A 14,926-nucleotide genomic window follows, 5' to 3' on the forward strand; every position below is an offset into this window, starting at 1 on the left:
CAAAACATGTTGTAATTGGGTACACTAAACTCTCCCAATGTATTGCATGTACTTTTACTCCTGTGTCCTGGGATTTGGCTAAAAAGGATCCTAACACCAGTTTAATTAACCAGTTAAATGAATACATTTAAAAAAAATCTACAGAAAATGCAGTTTATATGCAAAGAAGCTAACATTGCTATTTTATCATCTTTGATCTCACCCCCACCGCTATCTTACAAATGAGAACACTTGCCAATAACAATTGCAATTCTAGTTGAAGACCGTTTCGCTTAGCTGCAGAGAAGTGCAATGTGGAATACAATGGAATGCATTTCACTGCTGATACTCAGAGTTGGATAATGAACCAGAAGGTTTAGAATGTCTGAAAGCCTATCAGAAGAACCCACAAGAAGATGCTCCTACAACCCAAATTGGACCTACAATTGAACAGTGATGGGAAAAGCTGCTCTTTTTTTTTTTTTTTTTTTTTTTACAAATCTGGAGAGGTGGGACATTTCTTACATAAAAATATTTTTGGAATAGTAAAAGGTGATAATTATATACTATTTCCACAGGTTAAATGATAATGCAAAACTAAATATTTACAATTACCCATGCACAGTTCTATGGTGTAGAAAGCTGACTGCCTACCAGGTGACCAGAGTTTGAGTAGGATGTTGGAAGAGGGCAGCAGGATTGTCATGTCCATTCTGGGAGAATGGAAAAGTACACTGATTAACATCTAGCTAATCAGTGGTAGGAATCGAGAATTAACATTCCTCATTTAACTACAATATTTAGTGGCATCTTTAACTGTCATGCTTGTTTGGCTTGCTGTTCTTTGCTTGACTATTGATTATCTAGGACTGCATTTGATTTTGGATTGCAGTTATTCATTTAAGGTTTGCTTACTTCTAATTATTTCTATTTTTTTCTTATATTGCATTTTGTTTTCTTTTAAATTTGTTTGCTCTTTTGGAGTTTTAAGAGATCTAGGTTAGGGTCAGTTAGAAAATAATTCTATTAAAAACAAGTGATCTCCGTGGTATCCCCAAAGTCTTAATTAACCCACTAAACAAGTATAGTGGGTCCAAAAACAAAACAGTGTAAGAAACTTCTCTGTGTGGAAGATTTTCAATCCATATATATCTAGTTAATCACTGTATATTAATCAAATCAGATAATGGTAGTAGAAGTAGAAGTAGTGAACTTAAACTTGTCCTAAGTCAAAAATATATAATTTGAAATATTGTACAGAATTACTAAGTATTCACACCTTGCTCTTCATAAAAGACACACAGGTTTTAAGTTCCAGATGCTGGATCGCATAGACATGAGTGATCTTGAAGGAGACATCCTGAATATGCTGGAGAAACATGAACTCATGTGACAATTAAAGCTGAACTCTTTTAGGAAGCCTGGACTAAACTATTACTGTTCATTTAAAAGTGTACTGGAACTTAGAAAATTATCACATTGTTTACATGACTAATTTTATTTTATTTTTATTCTTCCATCTGGTTTTAAATACCATGTTAAATCAGTTTTAATTAAGTGTATATTTTGTTTCCATCATCATACGTTTTTTCTTTTTCTTCTTTTTTTCACTTTATTCAAAATGATATGTAACAATACCAGCTAATTATACAATAATATTTTTGTAGAAAGTTTGACCCCTGACCGGGAAAAGCCGAAAAGACAAATATTTCTGTAGAAAGTTTTTAGGGTTCTTGTACACAGACCTAAAGTCTAGAAGGACGAAAACGATCTTTGTTAACAATAGGCTATGGAAATAGAATAGGATTTTTACAATGGATTTTTTTGCATACAAAGTGTATATGTATACAATTGTATATATTTTTAGATTGCCAAATGGTCTAAGGTTTATATATTTACAGCCATGTAGTATATAGTCTTGGATAAAATCACACACTTAATCTGGTTAAATAAGAGGTACATCATTACTAATTTTATTTAAAGTACATAAGGATTATATTATTATGACAGCTACTAAGTAGGGAAGGACCAGTTCAAATGTCACACTGCTGGGGAAAGGGATGTGAATTTAACATGTATACCAATAACACTTAGTTTTACACCACAATAAACCACCCCTTGCCTGATAAAAAGCACATATATAGTTAGAAAGCTTGTGAGGAAACTATTACTCTATTTGTATTTTACTTGGATCACTTGTCTATGTAATTAAAGGATTTTCAACTGTAAACAGACTGCCTACCCTGCTTGGATTACTTTCAAATACTTGGTAATTCTGTACAATATTTCAAATTATATATTTTTGACTTGGGACGAGTTTAAGTTTGCCACTTCTACTACCATTATCTGATCAATATACAGTAATTAATTAGATATATATGGACTGAAAATCTTCCACACAGAGAAAATAATTATGTTACAGATGGTGAATATCCAGCTAATTAGCTCATTTTTATTTGGGTCTGCATACAAGTAAATTCAATCAGGAGGAGCAAATGTACAACTGAAATGAAGAAATACAACTTGATTTATTTTTTTTGTCTCACACTTAGAGTGAATCTATTAAAATAATAATTCTGCCAACACTTATGTTTTATTTAGAGAATATACTGCATTCACTTGACCAGCAACTGGCAGAACATCTGAAAATATTTAGGATTTTTTTAAGGAAAGGGATTTTTAACAATACCCTGGAAAATTTGAACTCCTGTTAAAGATGTGGGTAGGAGCTGGACTGCTTGACTTTCAGGATGCCACATACACAATTATTTGCAGCCCGGCAATATGGCCTACATTTATATGAAAATGAATTGATAAAAGAATTATTGGACTTACATGACAGAATGAATATTATATATGTGATGTGCAGCCTATATCTCTTAAAGCACTTTCTTAAAATTAAGCAGAACTAATAAAGAAGGGGAACATAGGAATACTACATTGAGTATTCAGTACTTACAATTCTGACAGACACACGGCAGCCAGAAACACCTCTGGCTAAATGCAATTAATAAAGATAGAATGACAAATATATCAAATATACAGAGTTACTTTGTCCAGGATATTCCTACCATTTGAAAGAAAAACAATCTGACAATTTTCTATTTGTATGTGCTACAATAATCTGAAAAAAAATCTGGGTTAATCTTAAAGTGATTTACTGATATTTCTATATACACTGCAGCAAAGATAAGTGTTGCAATCTTTTTTCCAAGTTGCCCTTCCTTACTTTTTGGGCTGTTTTTAATACAAAGCTTCATACATTTTTTATTAAACCACAGCCCCCAAAAATGTTAATTTTTCAGTTGTAATGTTACCATAGGGTAATGTAAGCTATGTCCACAGAGTTTAATGGGGCACCTTAGAGCATGCACAGTGGAGTGCCCACTAAAGTCTATGGAGGCAACAGACACTTTTCCTAAGCCTATGTCAATGATGTTACACTTCCTTGTTTTTCCTCAGTGATATCAATGCAAGGAAAATAAAAATATATATATATATAATTAATTTTAAATATGAAGGTGGTGACCAAAACACTTCCTGATGGGGGAAAGAAAGTGCTGTTTGGGCGTATATGCACTGTAGTGCAAAGGTAGGTTTCAAAACTTCAGCAAATCACTAGGTTAAAATATAGCCGGAATTTTTAAAATAATAATTTCTAAAATCCATAAACAACTTAAGCAACAGACTACACACACACACAAAAAAAAATCAGGAAGGGAACCTTTGCCTTTTTGATCCATTAGATTCAAAAGATTTGGTAAAACTGATCAAAAATAATAAATCATGGCTGTTTTCGATTACGACTAGAACTATCTAATTAAAAGTAGTATTGAAAGCTTATTTGTCTCTAATTGCATAGGTTGCTCCCAACGTATAGCCAGTTCTGTTGAACTATATGAAATGCAACTGTGGATGTGAATCACTGCTGTTGAACCGGTTAGGCAGAAGAGGTGATAAACAGTAGAATACAATGAAAAGATGACTGGAAGACAGTGCAGCTATTTTGAACAATGTCAATATCATAAGGGTTATTGATACTCGGCTAATGGTAAAACTCAGAATGGATAGTGTACTTAGAAAAGTCTATTTCTTATAACCCCATTAAATGATAAAGTAGCAGAGTTATTGTGGTGATTGCTGAAATTCCAATGACTGCAACTGTGATCCATGGAAGAACAGAACTACAAATGAGAAGGGGAAGGAAAATTTCCTGAAGCCGAACATGCTGTATTTCACAGTATTCCCCTGCTCTGAGGCACCACAATGTTGGACTTGCTTTATATGATTAAGAGGGCTGCAGGTGGCTGGTATGCTAATGATATCGCAGTGAGATGCACGACTTGCTGTTTTGTGTTTGAACTATGGACCATTTTTTAAACGTTTGGAACCCACACTTTTGGATCTTGGATATGTGGCAGGTAGTCAAGCTCATGAAAAATTTGGCAAAAAGGTATACACATTTGGCACCTTTTGAATTATAGCTGTTAATTACCTCTCTCATCTGGTATGGTACCAGACTGTGATCCTTCAAGAAACAAAAGTTTTAGCTCAAGGCATCTCACTTTTCCTTAAGAGAAAATTTCATGGCTGACAAACATGAGAGTGAGAGTAACCACATTATTAAATGAGGTTATGATAGCTGCTGCTTCAGCACTGTGTAAAATATGTAGGTAGGCAAACAGAGCTTTTGATGAGATATAATGGTAGAAGGTATATTTTGTTACAAGGCATGACCTAGTTGAAGAACATATCTCCATGATACTAAGGAAGTACAGGAAACTGACATGTACTTCTGACTGATCAGTTTTCTTTTTTTAAATAATGAATATCTTTATTAAATCATCACATATGACGTAGGCAATCATACATTTATATAAATGAAAACAAACCACATTGACAGTTTTAGTTGGAAATATTATACATCACAAACCATACTGACATAATTTTAGTAGCAAATACTATACATCACTTATAATCTAGTCAGTCACCGTCAGTCAAACATTACATAACTCATTCAAATCCTGCCTTCTTTTAAACCTCGCTCCTCTTATGCATGTACTATTCTACAATTCCCATTTTTTTCTATGTAATGTGCTCCAACCCTTTTCTAAAGATCCGGATTCCACAGTCGTTTTATCTCTCTTACTATAGTCATTACTTCTAGTAAAGTTGGTTTAGACTTTGATTTCCATTTTCTAGTAACTGCTTTTCTGGCAGCCAACAGAATTAGCCTCAGCAAGGCCTTACTATATCTAGACAATTCTGATTCTGTATCATAGCTCAAAAAACAAGTTACACTAATTTGCTTACCCAGTATCTCTGACAGAGTAGTCTGCAGGGAATCTAAAGTCTGCCAACTCATTACACTCCCAGAAAACATGCTCTAAATTACCTCTTTCTTCCCCATCACACCTCCAACATTTGCTGACTACCTGTGGGAAAAATCCCTTTGAGTCTACTTGCGGTATAAAAATACTTATGTAAACACTCCCAAACAAAGTTCCTAAATCATCTACACTTTGTTGCATATTTGGGAGACATACATATATCCCCCCATTGTTTCTTTGCAAATTGCTTATTCAATCTCTCTTCCCAATCTTATCCAACCTCTGATTGACACTTCTAGTTATCATGCAATATTTTTATGCGCTACTAATTATTCCTTCAACAGCAGCTTCTGTTCTAGATTCTGCTAAAACCTCTACCAGTGCTGGTCTCTCACTTAGGTTCCCCTTATTTCTTTTTCCTTATCTATACTCTGTAGGATCATAGGAAGTTATTAGACTAATGGCTGCAGAGCTCTTACAGCCCTTACAAGCCTAGCCAAGTTCAGTCCATGCTCCCAAGGGTGTCTTGTTCAAGCAGACACTAAAAATCAGCACATATTGCCCCTGTCAAAGACTAACATGTGGACCCCTGGGGAGAAATTCTGTTTACCCTTCCAATCTCCCAAATTATGCTTAAATAGGGCCAATGACGGGCTTTGTTTAACATGAATAGGAAGCTTGTTCCAAATTTGTCTCTCCAGCAAGTTCTGTTGATGTCACATACCAGATTAAGGTCTTTTGAGCCAGTGACTTGTGTGTCATTTGACTTGTGAATGTGCAGCATTTCCATTAAAGCTGGGTCACAGATTACTCTATGTACAAGGCACAGGTTGCCTCTGAGCAGCCTGTATGACACAGAGTAAAGTGACTAATTTCAGTCTGTCCGCATTAGACAGATTTTGACGACCTTGAATTTTCTTTGTAATGAATCTTTGTGGTCTCTCCAACTGCTGCAGGTGTCTGGAAAGTCACATACCAAAGGGAGGCAACAAGGAATTAAGTAATATAGTAGGTGAACAACCCCGATTTATCTTCAAGAAAATATGTGAGTTGAAGGGGCTTTTAGAAAAAACTTCTAAGACTGGTGAATATGATGGGTTAGGACCTCTAGGTACATTCCATTATCAGAAATGTAAACAGTGCAGGTTTATTTTTCCAGGTAGTCATTACATATTTAAACATAGGAACTTTGAATACACACCGAAGTTTAGATATTTTTGTTTTAGTAAGGGACTTGTATATTTGGCTGTGTGTAGTTCCTGTGACTGTTTCTATGTAGGAAAGACAACTAGAACATTAAGTTGTCGTATTAGTGAACATGTCAGAGCTATCAAACGTGGTGACTGTAACGGGTCTATATTACCAAAAAAACCCTATGCACGAATACTGAAACATCGACCCCTATACCGTGAAAATCCCAAACACACTAAACCACGAAAAAAAAAAAATATCAAACTGTCATAGTCGGCCAACCCCACCACCCGCTACATACTACCTATTCAAACAAAAGAAATAAACCACATACATACACTAACCAAACTCTACTTCTAACCTAAACTAAAGCACCAAAACCCTACCTCCAGCACTACAGTAAACCCCACAAACACAACTATCTATGCACTCTCCTTAACCCCTCCCTAACTCTAAGGTCTGTAACTACCGTACACATCCCCTACAGACATGCACCTAAACAAAATAAATAATACATATACATACACTTAAAAAAACCCTACACCTAACACTACATTAACTCTTACATACATTACCTATTTATGCACTTACCTTAACCCAAATCCCAACACTAAAGTCCTATCTATCGCACACTTACCTTATGGTGCTATACCGCAGACAGGCCAACCAAAACAAATCAACATTTTGAAATTTGTGGTTTTGAACTTTCGGGGTTTACGTACTTCGCACAATATGGTTTGTCTTCATATTCGCCTAAAGGGATTTTCGATCGCACAATAGGAACCAGACTGCAACAATGCTCTAGCTAAGCATAGTAAGGTATGAACGCCATTTAAAAAGTTTTCCTTTTTAGTATTGCAACAAGCTGACATGAAGGGATTTATACAAGAGTTCAATAACTATTTAGAATTTTGAGAGCTTAAGTGGCAAATTTCTTTGAAAGCAGATGCTCTTCCAGACATTAATGACACTGTTTCTATTAAAAGTTATTTAAGATACCTGTCTGGGTGATATATTGCTACTTTGTATTTGTTCAAGCATGGTTTGGCTTTTTTAAAAAATATTTTAATTGTTTAATTGACATTAGTAGTTGATTGGAGGACTCTGATCAAGTGGTCTTATCAAATGGTATATATTTGATGATCAAGTGGTCTTATCAAATGGTATATATTTGATATGTGTTTTATTATTTGTATTCTGAAGAAGTTCCATAAGTAAAATGAACGAAAGCACTAAATCACTTCTATGTGGTGTGGTTTTTATTGCTGCTGGATTAGCCTCACTGGGGTGCTTTGTGAAGTTTGTGTTTTTACCCAGCTTCTGTGTTTCAAGGTCGGAGGACTTTATCAATGATGCTTGAGTTGGGAATTGTGTCAAAGGCTTTGGTTAAGTCTAGGTAGGCCACATGCAGAGAGATTTGCCCTTGTCTAGGGCTTTGGTGACTGTCTCGAAGAAGTCCACCAAGTTTAAAAGGCATGATTTCCCCTTGACAAAGCCAAACTGGTCGGGGTTGAGTGTTTGGAGATTTCCTATATCTTTGTTAATAAGGTCTATGATGATTCATTCCATGGCCTTGCAGATAAAGCTGGTCAGGCTAATGAGTCTATAGTTGCTGAGGCCCACAGATGCATCCCCTTAGTGCAATGGGATAACTGTAGCTGTTTTCCATTCTACTGGGATGAAGCCAGTGCTTAGACTGTGACTAAAAAGCATGCCCAATGGTGATGTTAATTCCCATCTTATACCATGTAGAACACAGCCCAGGATGTTATCTGGTCCCATGAAGACGGTTTTTGGCCTTGGAGAGGGTATTTTAAGACTTTCTCCTAAGAGATACTATGTGGGGGACAGCGTTGTGTTAGGGATGCTTTGGGGTATATATGTAGCAGGGACAGGGGAGTAAAGTGTTCAATGAACCTATCAGCCAACAAGTTTTGCTATATCCACAGGTTCTGTATAGGTAGTACCATCAGCTAGGAGTTCAGTGCAAATCTGGGCCTTACCTTTGAGGTTACGGTTGTGACTAAAGAACTCCTTGTTACTATCATTAGTTATGGATGCTAACTAGGACTCATGGTTAGTTTTGGAGGATTTCACTAAAAATCTTATTTGCTTGTTTAAGTTAAGGAGGGAGTGTTTCCAGTTTTGACGTCATTCCTTCCTTCTCTAAGACAGCAATTTGTTTCTCCTATTGTAAAGACTATTAATGGCAGTTGTCCACCACACAGATTTATTTTTTCCTTGAAGATATTGCTTTGGTTACATCAGGTATGGCAGAGTCAATACAATCATAGAGCTGCTCGTATAAAGTATTGGTGTACTACTCAGCATAGGTGTCTGTTCCATCAGTGAGGGGGGGGCTATGAAGCTATTTATGAAGTCACGTAAGAGGTTGTAATTGGCCTTGGAGAATTTTTTTTTTATTCTAGTTATTGCTAAGGGGCTGTCTTGTGTTATAGTTACGTCTAGTGAGACTAATTTCAAGTCAGATCTCACCAGGGATGGCCACACACACTGGGGTGGTGCAGCAGTCCCTCATGGTGGTGAGCACCAGATCCAGGATGATTTGAGCTCTTTGCGAGTGTGTCAACCAGCTGGTCCAGAGCACTGAAGTTAATGAAGTCCAGGAACCTTTAGGCAGGTGAGTTAGAACATGTATAATTTACCCAGTCAAGGAATGGGTAAATGTCACACAAAACCAGGATGTTTAATAATAAAACAAGAAGTTATGTACTCACCATAACGTTCGATGTATGTAGTCCATCTTGCCTCACATTCTTACTCACGGGTTCGGAGCCGAATATCTGCTCCGACTCGGCCAATTTTTTTACTAGCTCGAAGTCTCTCATTGGCTGGGCCAAGCAGGTATCCCATGCTGCACTGCTCCATAACCCCAGATCTAGTTTGCTGCGAAACCACAAACACACCCCATACACAACAACAAACACTGCAATGTAGAACTACCAAGGAAGTAAGAGAAAAACTACTATTGAATGTACTCTAGTACCAAACCTAACCTCCAGATCCTCCAGGAAAGGGGCAGGTGGGAGGGTACGTAAGAATGTGAGGCAAGATGGACTACATGCATCGAACGTTATGGTGAGTACATAACTTCTTGATGTTATGTAGTCCAATCTCGCCTACATTCTTGCTCATGGGACAGCGTCCCCAGCACCTCTATCCTGGGAGGCTCAAAGGAAGACACTCCTGAGGACTGTGGAACCGAAGGAAGCCCGACCCCTAGAGGTCACGTCCAGTTTGTAATGAGTAACAAAGGTATGGGGGGAAGCCCATGTGGCTGCAGCACAAATATTGTCCAAGGATAGTCTGGCATGGTATGCTATAGATGCAGAAACAGCCCTAGTAGAGTGAGCCTTGACGGGAAACGGTAGAGTTTTTCCTGCTGAAGAATAAATAAAGGAAATACAATTAGCAATCCATCTGGAAATGGTAACTTGGAAATAGAGGATCCCGTTCTATTGTCTGAAAAGGAAACAAACAATTGATCAGACTTTCGTAGATGTTTGGTCCTGTGTAGGTAAAATCGCAATTGTCTGTGCACATCCAGTTGATGAAATCTAAACTCTGCCTTGTTCGAAAATAGAGGGAAGAACACTGGGAGCTCAATAGACTGGTTGAGATTAAAAGTAGATGTAACTTTAGGGAGAAAGGACGGGTTAGGTCGAAGAGAGACTCTGTCCTTATGAAAAATTAAATACGAGGGTTTAATGGAGAGGGCTTGAATCTCCGACACTCGTCTGGCTGATGTAATGGCTATCAGGAAAGCAGTTTTCCAAGACAAAAACTTTAACTCGCAGGTAGCAGTCAGTGCGAAAGGTGAGGAGGTAAGGGCTTGCAAAACCAGGTTTAAATCCCAAGGCATAATAGGTTCAGAAATAGGAGGCTGGAGTAATAAGGTGCCCTTTAAAAAGGCCTTACAGAGTTTGTGAGCCATAAGGGAAGGCTCATAGGAGGTATGAAAGCTAGAAATAGCCGCCAACTGGACTTTATAGTGGCAGGTGCAGAACCCTGCTGAAAGAGCATGGACAAGAACTCCAAAACCGCAGGAATTGGGGCTGTGTAGGGGTTGATTCCTTGAGCATGAGCCCAAATAGGGAATCTCTTCCATTTGCTGGAATAAATTTTCCTAGTTGAAGACTTGAGAGGACGATAAAATGTGTACTACCTCAGGTGAAAAATAATGAAGCCTGACTAGCGACGGAAGTGGAGTAGACAGGCTGTCAACCAGAGGGTCCGCAGGGAGGGGTGGAACTATCCCGGGAGGGGTGGAACTATCCCGACATGTGTGTCAGTAGGTCTGGTACTGGGTCGGGAATCCAAGGAGTGTTCACCACGAATGGATGGAGGAAGGAGAACCAGACTTGGCGAGGCCAGTGTGGGGCAATTAGAATCATCTTGCTTCCCAAGGATAGGGCTTTCTGAATCACTCTTGGTAACAGAAGAAACGGAGGGAAAGCATAGAGCAGACCGGAGGGCCAATCGTGGACTAGAGCGTCCCTGGGTGATTCCCCCGGTGGGGGGATCAGTGAGAAGTAATTGCTGCATTTGGCATTGAGGGGATTGGCAAAAAGGTTGCAGCAAGGCTGACCCCACCTGCAGAATATCTGTTCCGCAACCAGAGGGTACAGGGACCACTCGTAAGGCATGAGAATAGCTCTGCTCAGCCTGTCTGCTATCACATTGGCCTTCCCCGGAATGTGCGTTGCCACTAGAAACTGTTGGGAAGATACTGCCCACTGCCACACTCGCATGGCCTCTGCACAGGGGGTAAGATCTGGTTCCTCCCTGCTTGTTTAGGTACCATACCACGGACATGCTGTCCGAATGTATCGCGATCGTCCCAAGAGGGAGAAAACTTTGAAGTGCCCGCAATGCCAGAAGCACTGCTCTCATCTCTAGGGCATTGATGTGCAGATGTACCTCGTGATCTTGCCACGTCCCTTGGACCATCCTGCCAAGATAATGCCCCCACATCTGGGAAATGTCCATGGTCACAGTGGCGACAGGTGATGGAGGAATAAACTGTTTCCTCTCGTCCAGATTGGTGGAGCATAGCCACCAACTGAGATCATGTTTGCATCGGTCTGTGAGCAGGATCAGGTGAGAAAGGGGGAGTTTCTGAAAGGACCATTGGGCAAACAGAAGCCATTGAAGAAGCCTCATATGTAATCTGGCTAGAGGCACTAACATAATCATGGTGCCCAAAATCTGAAGAACCCATCTCGCTTGTACTTTCCTGAGGGGTAATAGTGCGCGAAGCTGATTTTGTAATACTGTGATCCTTTGATGCGGCAAGAAGGCCCACATTTGGATGGTATCTAGCTCTGCGCCTATAAACGTGACATGCTGTGAGGGCAGCAAGGCAGACTTTTCCCAGTTCAACGTTATTCCAAGTTGCTGACAGAGGGTAATGGTGGCATCCCTGGCTTGGATAAGTAGATGCCTGGTGGGAGCGGTGAGGAGCCAGTCGTCCAGATAAGGAAATGCCTGGAATCCTTGACGTCTCAGGTGAGCTGTCACCACCGCCAAACACTTGGTGAACACCCTGGGGGCTGTGGTGAGTCCAAAGGGCAGGGTACGAAACTGAAAATGGCTGGCTCCCAGCTGGAAGCGTAGGTGACTCCTGGATGCCCTGTCCATTTTGATATGATAGTAAGCATCCTTGAGGTCGATGGAGCACATCCATACTTCTTTTTCCAGCAACGGAAAAATGGACTGAAGGGTGACCATTCGGAACTTTTTGAACATAGTGGTTTAATCGGCTGAGATCTAGAATGGGTCTCAGGTCCCCTGTTTTTTTCGGCACCAAAAAGAGTCTGGAGTAAGTCCCTAATCTGATCTGGTCTGAGGGGACAGGTTGGATGACTCCTTTCTTTAGCAGCTTTGAAACCTCTAAGGCTGCGTGATCCCTTTGACTGGGTGGAACGTCCGGGATTCTTCTGACTGCAGGAGGGTCTGACGAAAGGGGTATGGCATAACCTCCGGAAACTATTCGTAACACCCATCGATCCTGGGTGATGCTTTCCCAGGCTTCCAGGTGTAACGATATGCGGCCCCCGACTGGCTCCGGAGAAGCACGGTCGGGCAACACATTAGGAACGATGGTAGGAAGAACCGCAAAAGGAATCACGGTCTCCCGAGTTGCGGGGCCCTCCTCTGCCTCTAGGGCAGTGTCTTCCTGAATAACCTCCCCCCACCTCTGCCTCTGGAGGGGGAATCACCTTGTGCAGCAGGGACTAACTTCTGTGATTTCTTGAACCAAATCTTCCCACCTCTCTAAGCCTTGGGGTAAGGCCTAGAGGGGAGGGAAAAACGGACCCCTACAGCAGACAGGGTCTTTCCCTCTTGCTCACATCTGGTGAGGGTGTCTTTCACTTTGGTCCCAAACAGCGAGGACCCATCAAAAGGAGAGTCAGTGAAGGAAGACTTAAAGGCCTCTGCGAAATGACACAGGCACAACCAGGCTTGCCTCCTGAGGGCTACTCCTGAACTGGCTGCCCTACTCGCCCCCCTCGGCTGCATACAATATGAACCTCATGGACAAGTTGACAATAGAATTTAGGGTAGACACCTGGGCATTAACCGTGGGTGCCAACGCCTCAGGAACGTTACCCGCTAGAGTATCTCCTAACTCCTTGAGGAGATCTCTCTGGAGCCAAGTGAAATGGCAAAGGTAGTTCAGTGACCGCAAGGTGAAGGTCGCTGACGAAAGGGTACGCTTCCCGTACCTGTCCATAGTCCTAGACTCCTTGTTAGGAGGATGGATGGAAGAAGAAGTCTTGGCTACTTCCTTCTGTGTGGCTGCCGCCACCACCATGGCATCTACAGAAACCCCTTTGGACAGAAATTCTTTCCCCGGGGGAGCAGACAGGAACTTATTGCACCTTCTGGGTATAGGTTCCACCGTATCAGGATTCTCCCACACCCTTCGACAGATTAAATCCAACAGTTCGAAGGGTGGAGACACACAGGAGGCGGAGGGTTGAGCTCCAAAGGCCTTGAGGAATACCGACTCCTCCTCGGAGGGGGTTTTGGAGGGCCAGTCACCCCTCTGTCTCAAAATCTCCAGGATGTCGGAGAAAAAGACGTCATCAGAGGACGACTTGGGGGACCGCTCCGACTCCTCGAGGTCGGTATCAGAAGTGAGAAACTCGTCCTGGAAGTCTATGTGCTTCCTCTTGCACGTCTTTTTTCTGGAAGCCTCAGACTCTGAGGGACCCTCAGAAAGTTGAGGACCACTCATGGGGGTAATCCCCAGATCTTTGGGCTCTGCCATCTATGGATAGGGGGGCATCAGAGGCTCTAGCCAAGGTGGAAGGAGACGGAATGACTGATCCGGGTGATGTAACTGACGACTTAGCCAGTGCACTCCGCGTGGCCTCGAAGGCCAGTCCCCCCGAATCAGAGGACTGACGGGCCTCCGAGGCCATGATCGGAGTCGGGGTCCCCCGAGCCGATGCATCGAGAGGAATGCTCGGAACCAATGGGTGTCCCGAAATGTCCCCCTTGGGCCCGACCGAGGAAACCAGAGTGCCGAAACCTGTGGAAGGAGCCGACAGGGTCGGAGCCGATGTCAGCATCGATAAACCCTTAAGGGGTATCAGTGCCGGCGCAAGAACATCACTCGGAGTGGAGCACTCTGGCTCCGAAGACAAGGAAGCGCTCAGAGGAGGAACCATCGACACAACTAACGGGAGAGGCTCTGGAGCCGACTGGGTCAGAGCCGAAAATAATTTAGCCAACACCGGCGACTGCAGGAGCCTCTGCACCACCATATCAACATCCAAATCAGAAAGCCTGGAGGATTTGGAGGACAGGGATGGAGAATGGGATCTCCTGTCAGGAGAACCATGCCTAAGACTGGGAGATCGGCTCCGAATTGGTTCCAGTAAAATAGGAGCCGAAGCCGATTCCAGCACCACAGATACCTCCTGCGGCCCCGAGGACATAGGAGCCGAGGAGGCAGAGTCAAGTTTTGAAAGTTTCTCCAGCAGCTCCGAAGAAACAGACTGAGCCAGAGATCTTTTCTTCGCTTTTGAAGCCTAATGGCCTGAGAATCAGAGGCAGAGTCCAAAGACTCCTCAAATGAAGGTTTCAAGAGACCCTTCAATATTAATTTATTTTTCCTCTCCTGAAGCACCCTCGGACTGAAGGCGTGACAGAAGCTGCAAGACTCTTGTAAATGAATTGCACCTAAGCAATAAACACATACAGAATGTCCATCTGTGATGGACATCTTGTAACCACACTTGGCACATGTTTTGAAACCAGAAGGTTTATGTTCCTTCTGCTCTTTAGACATCTTGAAACAACCAGACTAGGAAAAACACAGCAGGCGGGAAAACAGTAATCACTCTACCACAACCAAGAACCTCTAACTGAAATGGTTCTCTAAGACACACACA

General features: G+C 41.5%; 1 protein-coding gene across 1 annotated transcript in view; it reads right to left on the reverse strand.

The window, feature by feature from the left end:
• Positions 1-14,926, reverse strand: part of GFUS (GDP-L-fucose synthase) — a 651,262-nt gene that overhangs the window by 331,408 nt on the left and 304,928 nt on the right. The gene's annotated exons all lie outside the window — the stretch shown is intronic.

The sequence above is a fragment of the Protopterus annectens genome, chromosome 3.part1, assembly GCF_019279795.1.
Source record: "Protopterus annectens isolate FY-2018-M chromosome 3.part1, PAN1.0, whole genome shotgun sequence".
NCBI classification, from domain to species: Eukaryota; Metazoa; Chordata; order Ceratodontiformes; family Protopteridae; genus Protopterus; species Protopterus annectens.